Genomic DNA, 20,061 nt, shown 5'->3' on the forward strand with positions numbered 1-20,061 from the left:
TGCCTGCTAAGAGATTTCGCCTGATTTCATGCAATGCACATAACGTAGCTATCATGCATTTCCCTCGTCATGACAATTCCCGGCTGCACACTGCGGGTGTAATGAAGACGCTCCTGCAGCGTCTCCCACACCAAATGTTTGCTCACCCAACATGCAGCCCCGACTTGGCTCTCCCTGCGTTTCGTCTCACATAAACTGCTGTCTATGAAGATAATATTTTGGCGCAGACAACGAGCTACAGACCAGCTTAGGGAACTGGCGGAAAGCGCAGTTGGTTGCCTGCTATGATGAGGGTATGAGAAAGTTGGTACAATGTAACGGCAAGTACCCGTTGTCTAGGGGTAGCGTCTTTGATTCATAATCAAAACGTCTTCTGTCCGGGATTCGATCCCCGCCACTGTCTACATTTTGATAAATAATCAGCATTGGCGGCCGAAGACTTCCGGCATAAGAAGTCAGCCTCATTCTGCCAACGGCCTTGTCAAAGAGGGCGGAGGAGTGGATAGAGGTTCAGGGCACTCTCTTGTCCTAGGGGTGGGAAATTGCCCCTAAAGGCGGAAGAATCAGCAATGATCAAAGACATGAGGACGCAGAAGGCAATGGGAATCACTGCATTAAAGACACGTAACGTGTATCCACAGGACATGTGGCCTGTAGTTGAAGAAGTGTCATGATGATCTCTCCATTGGCAAAAGATTCCGGAATAGCCCCCATTCGTATCTCCGGGAGGGGACTGCCAAGGGGAAGGTTACCATGAGAAAAATATTGAATAATCAAGGAAAGGATAATGTTCTACGAGTCGGGGCGTGGAATGTCAGAAGCTTGAACGTGGTAGGGAAACTAGAAAATCTGAAAATGGAAATGCAAAGGCTCAATCTAGATATAGTAGGGGTCAGTGAAGTGAAGTGGAAGGAAGACAAGGATTTCTGGTCAGATGAGTATCATGTAATATCAACAGCAGCAGAAAATGGTATAACAGGTGTAGGATTCGTTATGAATAGGAAGGTAGGGCAGAGGGTGTGTTATTGTGAACAGTTCAGTGACCTGGTTGTTCTAATCAGAATCGACAGCAGACCAACACCGACAACGATAGTTCAGGTATACATACCGACGTCGCAAGCTGAAGATGAACAGATAGTGAAAGTGTATGAGGATATTGAAAGGGTAATGCAGTATGTAAAGGGGGGCGAAAATCTAATAGTCATGGGCGACTGGAATGCAGTTGTAGGGGAAGGAATAGAAGAAAAGGTTACAGCAGAATATGGGCTTGGGACAAGGAATGAAAGAGGAGAAAGACTAATTGAGTTCTGTAACAAGTTTCAGTTAGTAATAGCGAATACCCTGTTCAAGAATTACAAGAGGAGGAGGTATACTTGGAAAGGGCCGGGAGATACGGGAAGATTTCAGTTAGATTACATCATGGTCAGACAGAGATTCCGAAATCAGATACTGGATTGTAAGGCGTACCCACGAGCAGATATAGACTCTAGATCACAATATAGTAGTGATGAAGAGTAGGCTGAAGTTCAAGACATTTGTCAGGAAGAATCAATATGCAAAGAAGTGGGATAGGTAAGTTCTAAGGAATGACGAGATACGTTTGAAGTTCTCTAACGCTATAGATACAGCAATAAGGAATAGCGCAGTAGGCAGCACATTTGAGGAGGAATGGACATCTCTAAAAAGGGCCATCACAGAAGTTGGGAAGGAAAACATAGGTACAAAGAAGGTAGCTGCGAAGAAACCATGGGTAACAGAGGAAATACTTTAGTTGATTGATGAAAGGAGGAAGTACAAACATGTTCCGGAAAAATCAGGAATACAGAAATACAAGTCGCTGAGGAATGAAATAAATAGGAAGTGCAGGGAAGCTAAGACGAAAAGGCTGCAGGAAAAATGTGAAGACACCGAAAAAGATATGATTGTCGGAAGGACAGACTCAGCATACAGGAAAGTCAAAACAACCTTTGGTGACATTAAAAGCAACGGAGGTAACATTAAGAGTACAACGGGAATTCCACTGTTAAATGCAGAGGAGAGAGCAGATAGATGGAAAGAATACATTGAAAGCCTCTATGAGGGTGAAGATTTGTCTGATGTGATAGAAGAAGAAACAGGAGTCGATTTAGAAGAGATAGGGGATCCAGTATCGGAATTTAAAAGAGCTTTGGAGGACTTACGGTCAAATAAGGCAGAAGGGATAGATAACATTCCATCAGAATTTCTAAAATCATTAGGGGAAGTGGCAACAAAACGACTATTCACGTTGGTGTGTAGAATATATGAGTCTGGTGACATACCATCTGACTTTCGGAAAAGCATCATCCACACAATTCCGAAGACGGCAAGAGCTGACAAGTGCGAGAATTATCGCACAATCAGCTTAACAGCTCATGCATCGAAGCTGCTTACAAGAATAATATACAGAAGAATGGAAAAGAAAATTGATAATGCGCTAGGTGACGATCAGTTTGGCTTCAGGAAAAGTAAAGGCATGAGAGAGGCAATTTTGACGTTACGGCTAATAATGGAAGCAAGGCTAAATAAAAATCAAGACACGTTCATTGGATTTGTCGACCTGGAAAAAGCGTTCGACAATATAAAATGGTGCAAGCTGTTCGAGATTCTGAAAAAAAGTAGGGGTAAGCTATAGGGAAAGACGGGTCATATATTATATGTACAACAACTAAGAGGGAATAATAAGAGTGGACGATCAAGAACGAAGTGCTCTTATTAAGAAGGGTGTAAGACAAGGCTGTAGCCTTTCGCCCCTACTCTTCAATTTGTACATCGAGGAAGCAATGATGGAAATAAAAGAAAGGTTCAGGAGTGGAATTAAAATACAAGGTGAAAAGATATCAATGATACGATTCGCTGATGACATTGCTATCCTGAGTGAAAGTGAAGAAGAATTGAATGATCTGCTGAACGGAATGTACAGTCTAATGAGTACACAGTACGGTTTGAGAGTAAATCGGAGAAAGACGAAGGTAATGAAAGGTAGTAGAAATGAGAACAGCGAGAAACTTAACATCAGGATTGATGGTCACGAAGTCAGTGAAGTTAAGGAATTCTGCTACCTAGGCAGTAAAATAACAAATGACGGACGGAGCAAGGAGGACATCAAAAGCAGACTCGCTATGGCAAAAAAGGCATTTCTGGCCAAGAGAAGTCTACTAATATCAAATACCGGCCTTAATTCGAGGAAGAAATTTCTGAGGACGTATGTCTGGAGTACAGCATTCTATGGTAGTGAAACATGGACTGTGGGAAAACCAGAACAAAAGAGAATCGAAGCATTTGAGATGTGGTGCTATAGACGAATGTTGAAAATTAGGTGGACTGATAAGGTAAGGAATGAGGAGGTTCTACCCAGAATCGGAGAGGAAAGGAATATGTGGAAAACACTGATAAGGAGAAGGGACAGGATGATAGGACATCTGCTAAGACATGAGGGAATGACTTCCATGATACTAGAGGGAGCTGTAGAGGGCAAAAACTGTAGAGGAAGACAGAGATTGGAATACGTCAAGCAAATAATTGAGGACGTAGGTTTCAATTGCTACTCTAAGATGAAGAGGTTAGCACAGGAAAGGAATTCGTGGCGGGCCGCATCAAACCAGTCAGTAGACAGATGACTAAAAAAAAAAAAGAAAAAAAGACGACAAAAGTGTAAGTCGGAGCGGCGAGTATGTAGAGAAATACACGGAAGGTGTAGGTAATTGTTGCCAATAGAACATTTCTCATTTCAGAAAAGACTTCCTGACACTTAAATCTATAACAAATTTCTCTTCTGCAGAAACGCTTTCCTTGTCATTGCCAGTCTACATTTTATATCCTCTCTACTTCGAACATCATCAGTTATTTTGCTCTCCAAATAGCGAAACTCATCTACTACTTGATGTGTCTCATTTCCTAATCTAATTCCCTCTGCATCACCCGATTTAGTTCGACTACAGTCCATTATCCTCGTTTTGCTTTTGTTGATGTTCATCTTATATCCTCCTTTCAAGACACTGCCTATTCCGTTCAACTACTCTTCTAGGTCCTTTGCTGTCTCTGACAGAATTACAATGTCATCGGCATACCTCAAAGTTTTTATTTCTTCTCCATGGATTTTAATTCGTACTCCATATTTTTCTTTTGTTTCCTTTACTGCTTGATCAATATACAGATTGAAAAACACCGGGGACAGGCTACAACCTGTCTCATTCCCTTCCCAACCTCTGCTTCCCTTTCATGCCTCTAGACTCTTATAACGGCCATCTCGTTTCTGTACAAGTTGTAAGTAGCCTTTCGCTCCCTGTATTTTACCCGTGCTATCCTCACAATTTCAAAGCTTTCTCCAAGTCTGTAAATGCTACAAACATAGATCTGCCTTTCATTAACCTATCTTCTATGAGAAATAATAGAGTCAGTGTTGCCTCACGTGTTCCTGCGTTTCTTCAGAATCAAATCTGATCTTGCCTGAGGTTGGTTTCTACCTTTCTCTATTATTCTGTAAAGAATTCGTGTTAGTATTTTGTGACCGTCACTTATTAAACAGATAGTTCGGTAATTTTCACACTTCTCAACACCTGCTTTATTTGGAGCTGTAATTATTATATTCTTCTTGAAGTTTGTGGGCATTTCTCCTGTCTCATATCTCTTGCTCACCAGATGGACGTGTTGTGTCATGGCTGGCTCTCCAAAGGCTATCAGTAGTCCTCACAGAATGCTGTCTACTCCCGGGGCCTTGTTTTAACTTAGGTCTTTAAGTGCTGTGTCAAATTCTTCATGCAGTATCTTATCTCCTATATCATCTTCATCTACGTTCTCTTCTATGTCATCTTCATCTACGTTCTCTTCCATTTCTATACCATTGGTCTCAAGTGCATCTCCCTTGTACAGATCCACTATGTATTCCTTCCACCTTTCAGATTTCCTCTCTTTGCTTAAGAGTGGTTTTACATCTGAGCTCTTGATATTAATGCAGGTGGTTCTGTTTTCTCCTAACGAGTCTTTACTTTTCCTGTAGTCGGCATCTGTCGTTCCCCTAGTGCTATATGCTTCTAAATCCTTACATTTGTCCTCTAGCCATTCTTGCTCAGCCGTTTTTCACTTCTTGTCAGTTTTTTTAGACGTTTGTATTTACTTTCTCCTGCTTCATTCACTGCATTTTTGTACTTTCTTCTTTCGCCAGTTAAATTCAGTATCTTTTGTGGTACCCTCGGATTTCCACTAGCCCTCGTGTTTTTACCTATTTGATCACCTGCTGCCTTCACTATTTACTCTTACAAAGCTACCCAATCTTCTTCTACTGTATTCAATTCCCCTTTTCTTGTAATTTTATCACACGAAATGCTTTTTGTTAAGGCCCCTTTTTCTCAGGAATGTACACGTATCAAGTTGAAATTTATGTCACATACTGAGGTCTATGGCCCTTGGGTGTTATAGAAATGTTAAGGTTCTAATTCAAATTTACAAAGTTAAAAGATATGATCAGTTATGTCACATATTATGATACTCGCAAACTCACTCATTAAAACCTGTAGAGTACTTCCCCTTGACGAAGAATCTTGAAATCTGAAAAGAAGAAAGGTTTCACAGTACAAGTAAAGAAAAAAATCAGGAAATCGTTATTTTGCAATTATATCAAAAGAAAAAATATTTATTTTGTCGTTTGTGATGCCACTTCAACTTAAAATTAAAATGTTTTCGGAAATACGTGGGGCCGTTTCTTGCGAGAACCAATGTCAATAACACACAAAAATCGTCGAAATCCTCTATTCCCGGAATGGATGAACTGTCTGTATGCGCAATTAAGTTTGCACCGTAGCCTCAGTGAGCGGGTCACACTCACGCCCGGTCAACTTTTTTTTTTAATTGCGAGAAAACGTGAAGGAATTGTCTACTTCTCGCTCATTTTTGGAATTCATAGCCAAGGACACTGGCCGTGACTACCTGAAACCCAGTAGAGGCGTTGGGAGTTTAATTAAGGGAATTGTCGCAAATCTGGTATTTACTAAGAGTATGGGACCACTGGTCACATGCTGGAGATGGAAATGTTTTTACCACAAGAATTCGATCCGCTTATGCACGAGTCGACCGCCCTATTATTAGCGCCAGTAATGTGGCCAGTGGTCTCGTACTGTTGGTTCATCAGAATTTGCAGCAGTGTCCTGGATTAAACTCCACACCTCGACACAGTGTCTCAGGTAGTGGTGGCACCATCAACGACAACAATGGTGACACCATGTTATGCACCCACTCGTGATATTCGCCTACACAAAACACAGTTAAGAAATCTGGCACGCAGGCTGTCCGAGTGGTCGACACGCTGTCAGTAAACTCCTTCAGTGGCGCCAGTGGTTGACGCAATGTCCATGAAAGAAAAATAAAGTAAGGCCGTCCATTTAAGCTCCCACTTAACGTGCGGCGTACGTAAGTTGTAAACTATATTTAACCAGTGAGCCACATCCCCCTCCATTTTTTAAAGAATCTAACTACTATATATAAAATAGCTTCAAAAGTCTGTATACTTTATAAGTTAGCGAATATGTTAAATATTTGACTTTAAGCGCGTGAAATGTTTTTGGTTAAAGGCGCAAAAACCAAATTTTTCAAGCGTCTCAATGTTTATGACGTCGTATCTCCTGTATTGTGTGTCCTACAATGATGTAATTTTGCAGGTACATTAAGTGGTATATGTGGGTACTGTCTGGAAAGTACAGGGTGTTTCAAAAATGACCGGTATATTTGAAACGGCAATACATACTAAACGAGCAGTGATAGAAATACACCGTTTGTTGCAATATGCTTGGGACAACAGTACATTTTCAGGCAGACAAACTTTCGAAATTACAGTAGTTACAATCGTCAACAACAGATGGCGCTGCGGTCTGGGAAACTCTATAGTACGATATTTTCCACATATCCACCATGCGTAGCAATAATATGGCGTAGTCTCTGAATGAAATTACCCGAAACATTTGACAACTTGTCTGGCGGAATGGCTTCACATGCAGATGAGATGTACTGCTTCAGCAGTTCAATTGTTTCTGGATTCTGGCGGTACACCTGGTCTTTCAAGTGTCCCCACAGAAAGAAGTCACAGGGGTTCATGTCTGGCGAATAGGGAGGCCAATCCACGCCGCCTCCTGTATGTTTCGGATAGCCCAAAGCAATCACATGATCATCGAAATATTCATTCAGGAAATTAAAGACGTCGGCCGTGCGATGTGGCCGGGCACCATCTTGCATAAACTACGAGGTGTTCGCAGTGTCGTCTAAGGCAGTTTGTACCGCCACAAATTCATGAACAATGTCCAGATAGCGTGATGCAGTAATCGTTTCGGATCTGAAAAATGGGCCAATGATTCCTTTGGAAGAAATGGCGGCCCAGACCAGTACTTTTTGAGGATGCAGGGACGATGGGACTGCAACATGGGGCTTTTTGGTTCCTCATATGCGCCAGTTCTGTTTATTGACGAAGCCGTCCAGGTAAAAATGAGCTTCGTCAGTAAACCAAATGCTGCCCACATGCATATCGCCGTCATCAATCCTGCGCACTATATCGTTAGCGAATGTCTCTCGTGCAGCAATGGTAGCGGCGCTGAGGGGTTGCCGCGTTTGAATTTTGAATGGATAGAGGTGTAAACTCTGGCACATGAGACGATACGTGGACGTTGGCGTCATTTGGACCGCAGCTGCAACACGGCGAACGGAAACCCGAGGCCGCTGTTGGATCACCTGCTGCACTAGCTGCGCGTTGCCCTCTGTGGTTGCCGTACACGGTCGCCCTACCTTTCCAGCACGTTCATCTGTCACGTTCCCAGTCCATTGAAATTTTTCAAACAGATCCTTTATTGTATCGCTTTTCGGTCCTTTGGTTACATTAAACCTCCGTTGAAAACTTCGTCTTGTTGCAACAACACTGTGTTCTAGGCGGTGGAATTCCAACACCAGAAAAATCCTTTGTTCTAAGGAATAAACCATGTTGTCCACAACACACTTGCACGTTGTGAACAGCACACGCTTACAGCAGACAGACGACGTACAGAATGGCGCACCCACAGACTGCGTTGTCTTCTATATCTTTCACATCACTTGCAGCGCCATCTGTTGATGACAATTGTAACTACTGTATTTTCGAAAGTTTGTCCGCCTGAAAATGTACTGTTGTCCCAAGCATATTGCAACAAACGGTGTATTTCTATCGCTGCTCGTTTAGTTTTTATTGCCGTTTCAAATATATAAGCTTCTTTTCCTTTCAGTGTTTTGTGGAAGGTGTGGTGTGTATAGGTCCGATGCCACAGTTTAGGTGCACGCTCGTAGTTCGGCACTGCGAGAGCGGGCGAACTAAGCCGACCACAGCGCCCTGTGGCTGACGCTGTGAGCTCAACGAGCGCTGCTCTCGTTTCGTCCTAGTTGATCAAGAGCAGACGATCTAGCAACTTAGCTTCTACTTGCAGGGGGGCTAGAGATAACAGACTTTGCCTTTGTTACTTCTAGTAACCGTTAGCTTTGATACAAGAGCGGTTTCGCACGTACGTGCTCATGTGTACGAAAAGTTAAGTCATGTGTTTGTATACGTTTATACACCAGGAGCGAAGTGCTTTACTTCTCCTGCTCCTTCTCGCTTCCTTCATTCGGCGTATTTTGCAGATCTCAGGAGCAGACCCACGCGCCACCTTCCAGGCGGGATACAAAAGAAGGTGTCAGTGAGAAAAAAGTTTCGAAAAAGTTTGGAGTTATGTGTAACGTTTGTTGAAAATCTCATTGTGAAATGCTGGATGAATATAGTCTGGGTCATTTCCTCGTAGTGAGTTATCCTACTTCAAGACTTTGATACTTGACTTGTTGTGTCAAACATTTAATGTAAGACTTAATGATTGAATTACGGCAGCAATTTAAAGTTTTACATTCTATACTGAAATTCAAAATTACTTTTCCCTAGAAGTCGTTAGATAGACAGCCTGCAACTGGATCCATGCATCGTGCACAGATGTTTGAATATCATGTTCACCAGAAAGTGAAAAGTAAGAAACTGGACGAAATGTCGTTCCGAAACTAACATATGGTTCAAATGGCTCTGACCACTATGGGACTTAACTTCTGAGGTCATCAGTCCCCTATAACTTAGAGCTACTTAAAGCTAACTAACCTAAGGACATCAACATATCTATGCCCGAGGCAGTAGCGCCTAGAACCGCTCGCCCACTCCGGCCGGCAAACTAACATAGTACTCAACTGATTTCCCGAGACGAATTCGTCAATAAATAAAATTTCTTCTTCAGATATTTGGTGTTTTTCACGGGAGACGACAGGTAGGAATAAAATGAACTTCTGACACAAGCTCCGCGATGTCTCACGAAGAAAAAAATGCAAGCAACAAAATTAGGGTTAAGCAGTCACGAAGCAAAAAAAAATTATATTACAGCTAAACGCAACGAGAGTGATTTAACATGAGGTCCTGGCGCCGCCTTCAACGCCAAAACTTTCTTCCAGATTGCACATTACATTCTGTTGATATCGTGGGTTAGTTTATAAAATGCGTGCCTCCCCCTCAGCAGATTCGCAAATCTGCAACTCCCAGGGATATGCTCCCCCTCAGTAGATTCGTAAATCTGCAACTCCCATGGATATGCTTATCTTGTAGTCGTTGACTGTCCAGGCCTGCAGGTGCGCGGATTCATTTTACGGCACAGGTGGTCTTTATAAATAACAAGCAAAAGCTTTGAGCAATGAAACTTACTGGCAGATGAAAACTCAGTGCTGGACTGGGACTCGAACCCTGGAATTTTGGCGAGTGAGCTACCCAAGCACGACTCACGGTCTCCCTCACAGCTCCACTCCGGCCAGTACATGTTCTACCGTTCACACGTCAAAGAGTTTGACGCACACCTTGCGGACCTAGCATTCTTAGAAGAAAGGATGTTGCGGAGACATGGCTTACCCGCAGCCTGGGCAAAGGTTCCACGTTCGAATTCCGGGCCGGCGCATTGTTTTAATATGCCAGGAAGTTTATCTCAGCGCACACTCCGCTGCAAAGTGAAAATTTCATTGTGGAAACAATCCTCCACGTTGTGGTTAAGCCTGTCTCAACAAAATCATTTCTTCCAGGAGTGCTAGTCCCGCAGTGTATGCAGGAGAACCTCTGTGAAGTTTTGGAGGTAGGAGACGAGGTACTGGCGAAAGTGAAGCTGTGAGGACGGGGCGTGAGTCGTGCTTTGGTAGCTCAGTCGGTAGAGTACTTGTCCTGGAAACGCCACACGGTTTTAAATTGCCAGAAAGTTTGAGATCAGTGCACACTCAGTTTCAGATCAACTCACACTTCACTTAAGACTGAAAATACATTCTGGGAAGTTCGAGTAATGTTTGCTTATTATTGTTCAGTACAAAAAGAACGTACTTAATAAAATTGAATAATCAGAATCACTGATCCAGCTACCTCAACACTCTTCAATTGTCTCCACATAGCTGTTCATATTCAACTGCGGGTCTTCGTTTATCGTGATGGGTTGTGACGTCATTCCTATGACGTGAAATAAGCACTACATCAGAATTACAACCAGTCTTACGAATAAAATGAATATTTGTGACGTTTCCGACGTCAGTGAAGGTCAGTTTTCTCTAAGATCCAATGGATCGAAAAAGTATTGAGAAACCCTTACATATTGCCCGTTTTCTCTGGATGCAAATCATGTTTGTAACGTACTCGACTAACTAAAGCAGGTTGACATGCTGATAGAAGAGATAAAAAACATACAACAACTAACGTTGTTTAGGACATTGTAGACTGAATCAAATAAACTGCGTGCATCGAGGTGTTTAGACCTTGTACATCTACTGCAATAGTTCAATAGCTTCAAAAGGGTTTTCTAAAAAAGTGTAAAAATTAAGATAACCTTTGTTCTCACATCATGAGGGTTGGGTCATGGATGCTATACCAAACGAAACTTATTATGTCGCTGCAAATTAGAGGTGGTTCTGACTTTTAGTAGGTATTAGTACTGCTGGGAATAATTCTTAAAACAAAAAAACCAAACAAATAAACGGTGCGGAAAGGCATGCGGTTCTATTGCACGCAATTCACGGTTAAGACGATGTGAACACTCCACCCCAAACTACAAGGGCAACACAGACAGACAGTATTGTCACCTGAAAATTACTGCTAATATCAGTGACTGCTATTGTCTCCCTACCTGTGGTTCGTCTATCATGACATCGATGTCACAGGACGTTAAACCCAACACCTACAGTTACGTGATTACTATACAAGTCTGGCAGAGGGTTCATCGAACCATCTTAAAGCTCTGCCACTGTAGAACAGCAGGTGGGAAAAGCGAACATTTAAATCTTTACGTGCGAGCTCTGATTTCTTTTTTTATGATGATTATCATTTTTCCCTATATAGGTGGGCGCCAAGTAAATATTTTCACACTCGTAGGAGAAAGTTGGTGACTGAAATTTTGGGAAACCATCGCGCCGCAACAAAAAATTACTTTTTTTTAATTTTATTCTCACTCGAATTCGAATATAATATGCGTGGCATTCTTTCCCCTACTGCGCGATAATACAAAACGAGTTGCCCTTCTTGAAACTTTTTTAATGTCCTCCGCCAGTGTTCATTAGACAAGGGTATCGTCAGGAATGCCCCCTGCACCTGTGATAGGGCTGCTCGTATTCTCTATATACATAAATGATCTGACGGATGGGGTGTAAAGGAATCTGCTACTGTTTGCTGCTGACGCAGTTGTGTTTGGGAAAGTGTCGTTGTTATGTTAGCTTAGGAGGATACAGGATTTCTATTTGGTATGGCGGATGACAGCTTGGTCTAAAAGTGGAAAATTTAAATTAATGCAAATGAATGGGAAAAAAATCCTGTACTCACTTCGATTAAATGATACGAGCACGTATGATAGATAATAGGAAAGCCGAATGCTCGACTTTGGTTTGTTGGGAGAATTCTTCAGTACTGCTACATTGTTTGGGATCGCTAGCAGGTCAGATTGAAGGAAGACATCGGAGCAATTTCGAAGCGTGCTACTTGATTTGTAACCGGTAGGTTCGATTAATACGCAAATATTAGGGAAATCTGTCGGGAACTGAAATGGGAATCCCTGGAGAAAAGAAGACGTTCTTTTCTCGAAACGCCATCGAGAAAATTGGGAGTATCACGTTTGCGGCTGACAGCAAAACGATTCTGTTGCCGCCTACGTACATAAGACAACATATAAAATTGGTTTCTAAACCCCTTTCTACACAAAACTATCATCCACAATTCTATCCATTTGTGGCAATTTTTCAATTAATTAAGTTATATTATTTAAAACCGTCGCTGTTCTAGTATACTTGGCCCAACACTAAAGTTCGATTGAAAATGATCTTCTGCAGCCGCGCGGTATTGTTCCAGATACTAGGGCGTGGACGCGTCTAGAAAATGTGCTCAGAAATGCGTTGGCAGTGACCCACAGTACCCGCTTAGGTACGGAAAATTGGTCACTATGTAAGCCTTCAGAAGAATGCACATACACTCCTGGAAATGGAAAAAAGAACACACTGACACCGGTGTGTCAGACCCACCATACTTGCTCCGGACACTGCGAGAGGGCTGTACAAGCAATGATCACACGCACGGCACAGCGGACACACCAGGAACCGCGGTGTTGGCCGTCGAATGGCGCTAGCTGCACAGTATTTGTGCACCGCCGCCGTCAGTGTCAGTCAGTTTGCCGTGGCATACGGAGCTCCATCGCAGTCTTTAACAATGGGAGCAGGCCGCGACAGCGTGGACGTGAACCGTATGTGCAGTTGACGGACTTTGAGCGAGGGCGTATAGTGGACATGCGGGAGGCCGGGTGGACGTACCGCCGAATTGCTCAACACGTGGGGCGTGAGGTCTCCACAGTACATCGATGTTGTCGCCAGTGGTCGGCGGAAGGTGCACGTGCCCGTCGACCTGGGACCGGACCGCAGCGACGCACGGATGCACGCCAAGACCGTAGGATCCTACGCAGTGCCGTAGGGGACCGCACCGCCACTTCCCAGCAAATTAGGGACACTGTTGCTCCTGGGGTATCGGCGAGGACCATTCGCAATCGTCTCCATGAAGCTGGGCTACGGTTCCGCACACCGTTAGGCCGTCTTCCGCTCACGCCCCAACATCGTGCAACCCGCCTCCTGTGGTGTCGCGACAGGCGTGAATGGAGGGACGAATGTAGACGTGTCGTCTTCAGCGATGAGAGTCGCTTCTGCCTTGGTGCCAATGATGGTCGTATGCGTGTTTGGCGCAGTGCAGGTGAGCGCCACAATCAGGACTGCATACGACCGAGGCACACATGGCCAACACCCGGCATCATGGTGTGGGGAGCGATCTCCTACACTGGCCGTACACCTCTGGTGATCGTCGAGGGGACACTGAATAGTGCACGGTACATCCAAACCGTCATCGAACCCATCGTTCTACCATTCCTAGACCGGCAAGGGAACTTGCTGTTCCAACAGGACAATGCACGTCCGCATGTATCCCGTGCCACCCAACGTGCTCTAGAAGGTGTAAGTCAACTAACCTGGCCAGCAAGATCTCCGGATCTGTCCCCCATTGAGCATGTTTGGGACTGGATGAAGCGTCGTCTCACGCGGTCCGCACGTCCAGCACGAACGCTGGTCCAACTGAGGCGCCAGGTGGAAATGGCATGGCAAGCCGTTCCACAGGACTACATCGAGCATGTCTACGATCGTCTCCATGGGAGAATAGCAGCCTGCATTGCTGCGAAAGGTGGATATACACTGTACTAGTGCCGACATTGTGCATTCTCTGTTGCCTGTGTCTATGTGCCTGTGGTTCTGTCAGTGTGATCATGTGATGTATCTGACCCCAGGAATGTGTCAATAAAGTTTCCCCTTCCTGGGACAATGAATTCACGGTGTTCTTATTTCAATTTCCAGGAGTGTAGTTTCAACATGCTATTTTCTTATTCACTTAAAACTATTTGGTGTGATACCTCATATGTAATATGCAGATTCAAAATGTGTAAGTGGTAAGCTATAAGTAACCATTGTTTCGTGGAAATTGAATTTGTCTTTGAGAAACCACTTTTCACCCTGCCCCCTCCCACTCTTTCCTTCAGGGCCCTAGGTGTCGCCCTACAATGTCCATATTGTCTCTTAAGCAAAAAAGTTTGACGACGACTACTGTAAAATGTTTTTACGCAATGGATGTAACGTCCAGCGTGAGCCGTCCGTAACAGTGAACAGTGAACGCCCTCTGGTGTCTACCCTCTCAGTGCATGTGTAAAAATACAGCATCTACCTGTTTTCCGGTTTTTAACAGCCGAAACTCGCAGCCAGCTTAGTCTGTCACGGCGCCGCTACGGCATGTTATGGCAGTATAATCTCGTGAGCACCCGAAGAGCGGGCATCAGGTGAGGCGGCCCCACGGTAAAGTTGACGCCTCGTAATCAGCGTTGCGGCCAAACATTGAGCAGCACGTAACGCGCTCCGACCTGAGAATGATAAGACGGCAAGAGACACGGGCAGGCTGACCTCGCCAGGAGCCAGTTAGCATTGGGAAGCGGGCCCGGATATCACGCACCCACGCTTCTGACACCTGCACCTTCTTACTGGAAAACTCTTATTCCGCTGGTGAGTAAAGTGCTAAACTAAGTCCACTGACCCTTTTTTCTCCTTCTGGTAATGTAATAACATGTGTTTTGTCCTTGTTGTTGTCATTCTGATCTTCAGTCCGACGACTGGTTTGATGCAACTCGTTAGTCTGTCCTGTGCAAGCCCCTTCATCTGTTGATAAATGACGCAATTACACTATTTGTACTTGCTTACAGAGTTCAAGCCTTGGTCTCCATGTAAAATTGTAACCCTAATTGCCAAACGACAATTCCTCGAGGACTCAAAATGTGTTCTGTCAGCCGAGCCCTTCTCATAGTCAAGTTGTGGCATAACTTCATTTTTTTTCCATTTCGATTCATTACCCCCTCATTTGTTATTCGATTTATCCATCAAATCTTCATCATTATTCTGAAGGACAACAATTCAGAAGTTTCTCTTATTGTTTGAACTGCTTGTTGCGCACATTTCATTGCCACACGTCGCTACACTGTAGATAAATAACTTAAGGGGGGTAGGACGTCAGACGAACCGACTTGGAGCAGGAGAGGCACCACATGACATTTTAATTTCCGCTGTCTATACTTTTACAAATAAATTCATAAAACTTTGTCAGCATGGCCAGGAAGGATTCAGAATTCACACTCATAGGAGCAGAACTTCGAAAACATAACTAAATGATTATTTTTGCATGTGAAATTTCATCTTTTTTTCACTTACTAATGGCAGTATTCGTTGCTATAGGTACACTTTTCTTCATAATTAAGAGAGATTCTTTGATGAATTTTGCGCAGCATACAAACCATACTTAAAGGTCTATGAAACTCTAGAATTTTTCAAATCTATTAAAAACTGTGGTAAAAATTGATGTGATTGTTGTTGTTGTGGTCTTCAGTCCCGAGACTGGTTTGATGTAGCTCTCCGTGCTTCTCTATCCTGCGCAAGCTTCATCATCTCCCAGTACCTACTGCAACCTACATCCTTCTGAATCTGCTTAGTGTATTCATCTCTAGGTCTCCCTCTACGATTTTTGCCCTCCACGCTGCCCTCCAATACTAAATTGGTGATCCATTGATGCCACAGAACATGTCCTACCAACCGATCCCTTCTTCTGGTCAAGTTGTGCCTCAAACTTCTATTCTCCCCAATCCTATGCAATACTTCCTCATTAGTTATGTGATCTACCCATATAATCTTCAGCATTCTTCTGTAGCACCACATTTCGAAAGCTTCTATTCTCTTCTTGTCTCAACTATTTATCGTCCATGTTTCACTTCCATACATGGCTACACTCCATACAAATACTTTCAAAAATGACTTCCTGACACTTAAATCTATACTCGATGTTAACAAATTTCTCTTCTTCAGAAACGCTTTCCTTGCCATTGCCGATCTACATTTTATATCCTCTCTACTTCGACCATCATCAGTTATTTTGCTCCCCAAATAGCAAAACTCCTTTACTACTTTAAGAGTCTCATTTCCTAATCTAATTCCCTCAGCATCACCCGACTTAAACCAACTACATTCCATTACTCTCGTTTTGCTTTTGTTGATGTTCATCTTATATCCTCCTTTCAAGACACTGTCCATTCCGTTCAACTGCTCTTCCAAGTCCTTTGCCGTCTCTGACAGAATTACAATGTCATCGGCGAACCTCAAAGTTTTTACTTCGTCTCCATGAATTTTAATACCTACTCCAAATTTTTCTTTTGTTTCCTTTACTACTTGCTCAATATGCAGATTGAATAACATCGGGGAGAGGCTACAACCCTGTCTCACTCCCTTCCCAACCACTGCTTCCCTTTCATGCCCCTCGACTCATAACTGCCATCTGCTTGCTGTACAAATTGTAAATAGCCTTTCGCTCCTTGTATTTTACCCCTGCCACCTTTAGAATTTGAAAGAGAGTATTCCAGTTAACATTGTCAAAACCTTTCTCTTAGTCTACAAATGCTAGAAACGTAGGTTTGCCTTTCCTTAATCTTTCTTCTAAGGTAAGTCGTAAGGTCAGTATTGCCTCACGTGTTCCAGTATTTCTACGGAATTCAAACTGATGTTCCCCGGGGTCGGCTTCTACTAGTTTTTCCATCCGTCTGTAAATAATTCGCGTTAGTATTTTGCAGCTGTGGCTTATTAGACTGATTGTTCAGTAATTTTCACATCTGTCAACACCTGCTTTCTTTGGGATTGGAATTATGTTCTTCTTGAAGTCTGAGGGAATTTCGCCTGTCTCATACATCTTGCTCACCAGATGGTAGAGTTTTGTCAGCACAGGCTCTCCCAAGGCCATCAGTAGTGCCAATGGAATGTTGCCTACTCCGGGGGCCTTGTTTCGACTCAGGTCTTTCTATGCTCTGTCAAACGTTTCACGCAGTATCGCATCTTCCATCGCATCCTCATCCACATCCTCCTCCATTTCCATGATATTGTCCTCAAGTACATCACCCTTGTATAGACCCTCTATATACTCCTTCCACCTTTCTGCTTTCCCTTCTTTGCTTAGAACTGGGTTTCCATCTGAGCTCTTGATGTTCATACAAGTGGTTCTCTTATCTCCAAAGGTCTCTTTAACTTTCGTGTAGGCAGTATCTATCTTACCCCTAGTGAGATAAGACTCTACATCTTTACATTTGTCCTCTAGCCATCCCTGCTTAGCCATTTTGCACTTCCTGTCGATCTCATTTTTGAGACGTTTGTATTCCTTTTTGCCTGCTTCATTTACTGCATTTTTATATTTTCTCCTTTCATCAATTAAATTCAATATTTCTTCTGTTACCCAAGGATTTCTACCAGCCCTCGTCTTTTTACCTACTTGATCATCTGCTGCCTTCACTACTTCATCCCTCAAAGCTACTGATTCTTCTACTGTATTTCTTTCCCCCATTCCTGACAATTGTTCCCTTATGCTCTCCGTGAAACTCTGTACAACCTCTGGTTCTTTCAGTTTATCCAGGTCCCATCTCCTTAATTTCTCACATTTTTGCAGTTTCTTCAGTTTTAATCTACAGGTCATAACCAATAGATTGTGGTCAGAGTCCACATCTGCCCCTGGAAATGTCTTACAATTTAAAACCTGGTTCCTAAATCTCTGTCTTACCATTATATAGTATATCTGATACCTTTTAGTATCTCCAGGGTTCTTCCATGTATACAACCTTCTTTCATGATTCTTAAACCAAGTGTTAGCTGTGACTAAATTGTGCTCTGTGCAAAATTCTACCAGGCGGCTTCCTGTTTCATTTCTTAGCCCCAATCCATATTCACCTACTACGTTTCCTTCTCTCCCTTTCCCTACACTCGAATTCCAGTCACCCATGACTATTAAATTTTCATCTCCCTTCACTACCTGAATAATTTCTTTTATCTCTTCATACATTTCATCAATTTCTTCATCATCTGCAGAGCTAGTTGGCATATAAACTTGTACTACTGTCGTAGGCATAGGCTTTGTGTCTATCTTGGCCACTATAATACGTTCACTATGCTGTTTGTAGTAGCTTACCTGCACTCCTATTTTTTTTATTCATTATTAAAACTACTCCTGCATTACCCCTATTTGATTTTGTATTTATAACCCTGTATTCGCCTGACCAAAAGTCTTGTTCCTCCTGCCAACGAACTTCACTAATTCCCACTATATCTAACGTTAACCTATCCATTTCCTTATTTAAATTTTGTAACCTGCCTTCCCGATTAAGGGATCTGACATTCCACGCTCAGATCCGTAGAACGCCAGTTTTCTTTCTCCTGGTAATGACATCCTCTTGAGTAGTCCCCGCCCGGAGATCTGAATGGGGGACTATTTTACCTCCGGAATATTTTACCCAGAGGACGCCATCATCATTTAATCATACAGTAAAGCTACATGCTCTCGGGAATAATTACGGCCGTAGTTTCCCCTTGCTTTCAGCCGTTCGCAGTACCAGCACAACAAGGCTGTTTTGGTTATTGTTACAAGGCCAGATCAGTCAATCATCCAGACTGTTGCTCCTGCAACTACTGAAGAGGCTGCTGCTCCTCTTCAGGAACCACACGTTTGTCTGGCCTCTCAACAGATATCCCTCCGTTGTGGTTGCACCTACGGTACGGCTATCTGTATCGCTGAGGCACGCAAGCCTCCCCACCAACGGCAGGGTCCATGGTTCATTGGGTGGGTGGGTGGGGGGGGGGGGTTGTAATTAACTATAAAATTTGTGTTTTTTCTAAACTTGAAGTTTAAAATATAACAGTTCATTCGTTTTTACATAAATTAAAAATTTCTAGAGTTTCATACACCTGTGAGTATGGTATGTATGCTTTGCAAAATTCATCGAAGGTTCTCTCTAACTTATGAAGAAAAGTGTATCTATAGCAACAAATGCAGCCATTAGTAAGTGAAAAAATGGTGAAATTTCGCAAGTAAAAAAATTTATTGTGTTGTGTTTTCGAACTTCCACTGCAATGAGTGTGAATTCTGAATCTTTCCTGGTATTGCTGACAAAGTTTTATGAATTTATTTGTAAAATTATAGACACTGGAAATTAAAATGTCCTGTAATGCCTCTCCTGCTCGAAGTCGGCCCGTTTGACGTCCTACCCCCCTTAAGAAAATATTTCATAACATTTATATTTATATTAGGCTTTTCATAAATACTTTTCTTGTCTTTGCCAGTATGTATTTTGTATCTTCTCTACTTTGGTCGAAATAGCAAAACTCATCTACAACGTTTTACGTTTCATTTCAGCATCGCCTGTTTTAACTCGACCACGACTACATTCCATGACGCATTTTTTACTTTTATTAATGTTCATTTTATAATCTTTTTTAAACATACGTCAAGTTTTTATTTCTTCTTCCTGAACTTTAATTACCATTCCAAATATCTCTTTGGTTTTCTCCAAAGCTTGCTCAATGTAAATATTGAATAATATCTACCGTAGGCTACAAACTTATCTCACTCCCTCTCAAATGTGGCTTCCATTTAGTGTTCTTTGACTATTAGAACTCCTGTCTGGTTTCTGTACAAGTTGTAGATAACATTTCGCTGCATGTATTCTATCCCTGCTTCCTTCAAATTTCAAGAGTGTACCGGTACTCTAGTCCACATTGACAAAAGCTTTCTTTAAATCTACAAACGCTACAAATGTAATTTTGCCTTGCTTCAACCTGTCTTCTAAGGTAAGTCATAAAGTCAGTATTGTAGGGAGCACATTGTGCTCAAGTGGGAGCGATCTAGATGCTTGTAAAACAATAAACTGGTAGCCAAGATAGCAGGAATTCTTTTTATTCCATGATTAACGGTTTCGGCGAAACTAAAGTCGCTATCATCGGATCTTAGGGCACATACAGGTTACAACATCAAGGCAAACAATGGTGATATTAACAGTTGCCTGTAACACGCAGGCTTTACAAAATTGTCGTAAGTAGCATACAGGCGTCCAAGAGAGCTGACATTATAAATGTTAAGTGGCT

The 20,061-nt window shown here is 42.8% G+C and overlaps 1 protein-coding gene across 3 annotated transcripts in view; it reads left to right on the forward strand.

Moving 5' to 3' along the window:
- Positions 1-20,061, forward strand: part of LOC126335656 (gamma-butyrobetaine dioxygenase-like) — a 192,443-nt gene that overhangs the window by 21,401 nt on the left and 150,981 nt on the right. The window contains exon 1 of one of the 3 annotated variants that reach the window (XM_049999114.1): positions 14,529-14,628. The exons of the other annotated variants lie outside the window; for them this stretch is intronic. The gene's annotated coding sequence lies outside the window, so the exon portion shown is untranslated. Of the gene's footprint in view, positions 1-14,528; positions 14,629-20,061 lie in introns of those variants that run through there. 3 annotated transcript variants of the gene reach the window in all.

The sequence above is a fragment of the Schistocerca gregaria genome, chromosome 1, assembly GCF_023897955.1.
Source record: "Schistocerca gregaria isolate iqSchGreg1 chromosome 1, iqSchGreg1.2, whole genome shotgun sequence".
Taxonomy (NCBI): Eukaryota; Metazoa; Arthropoda; class Insecta; order Orthoptera; family Acrididae; genus Schistocerca; species Schistocerca gregaria.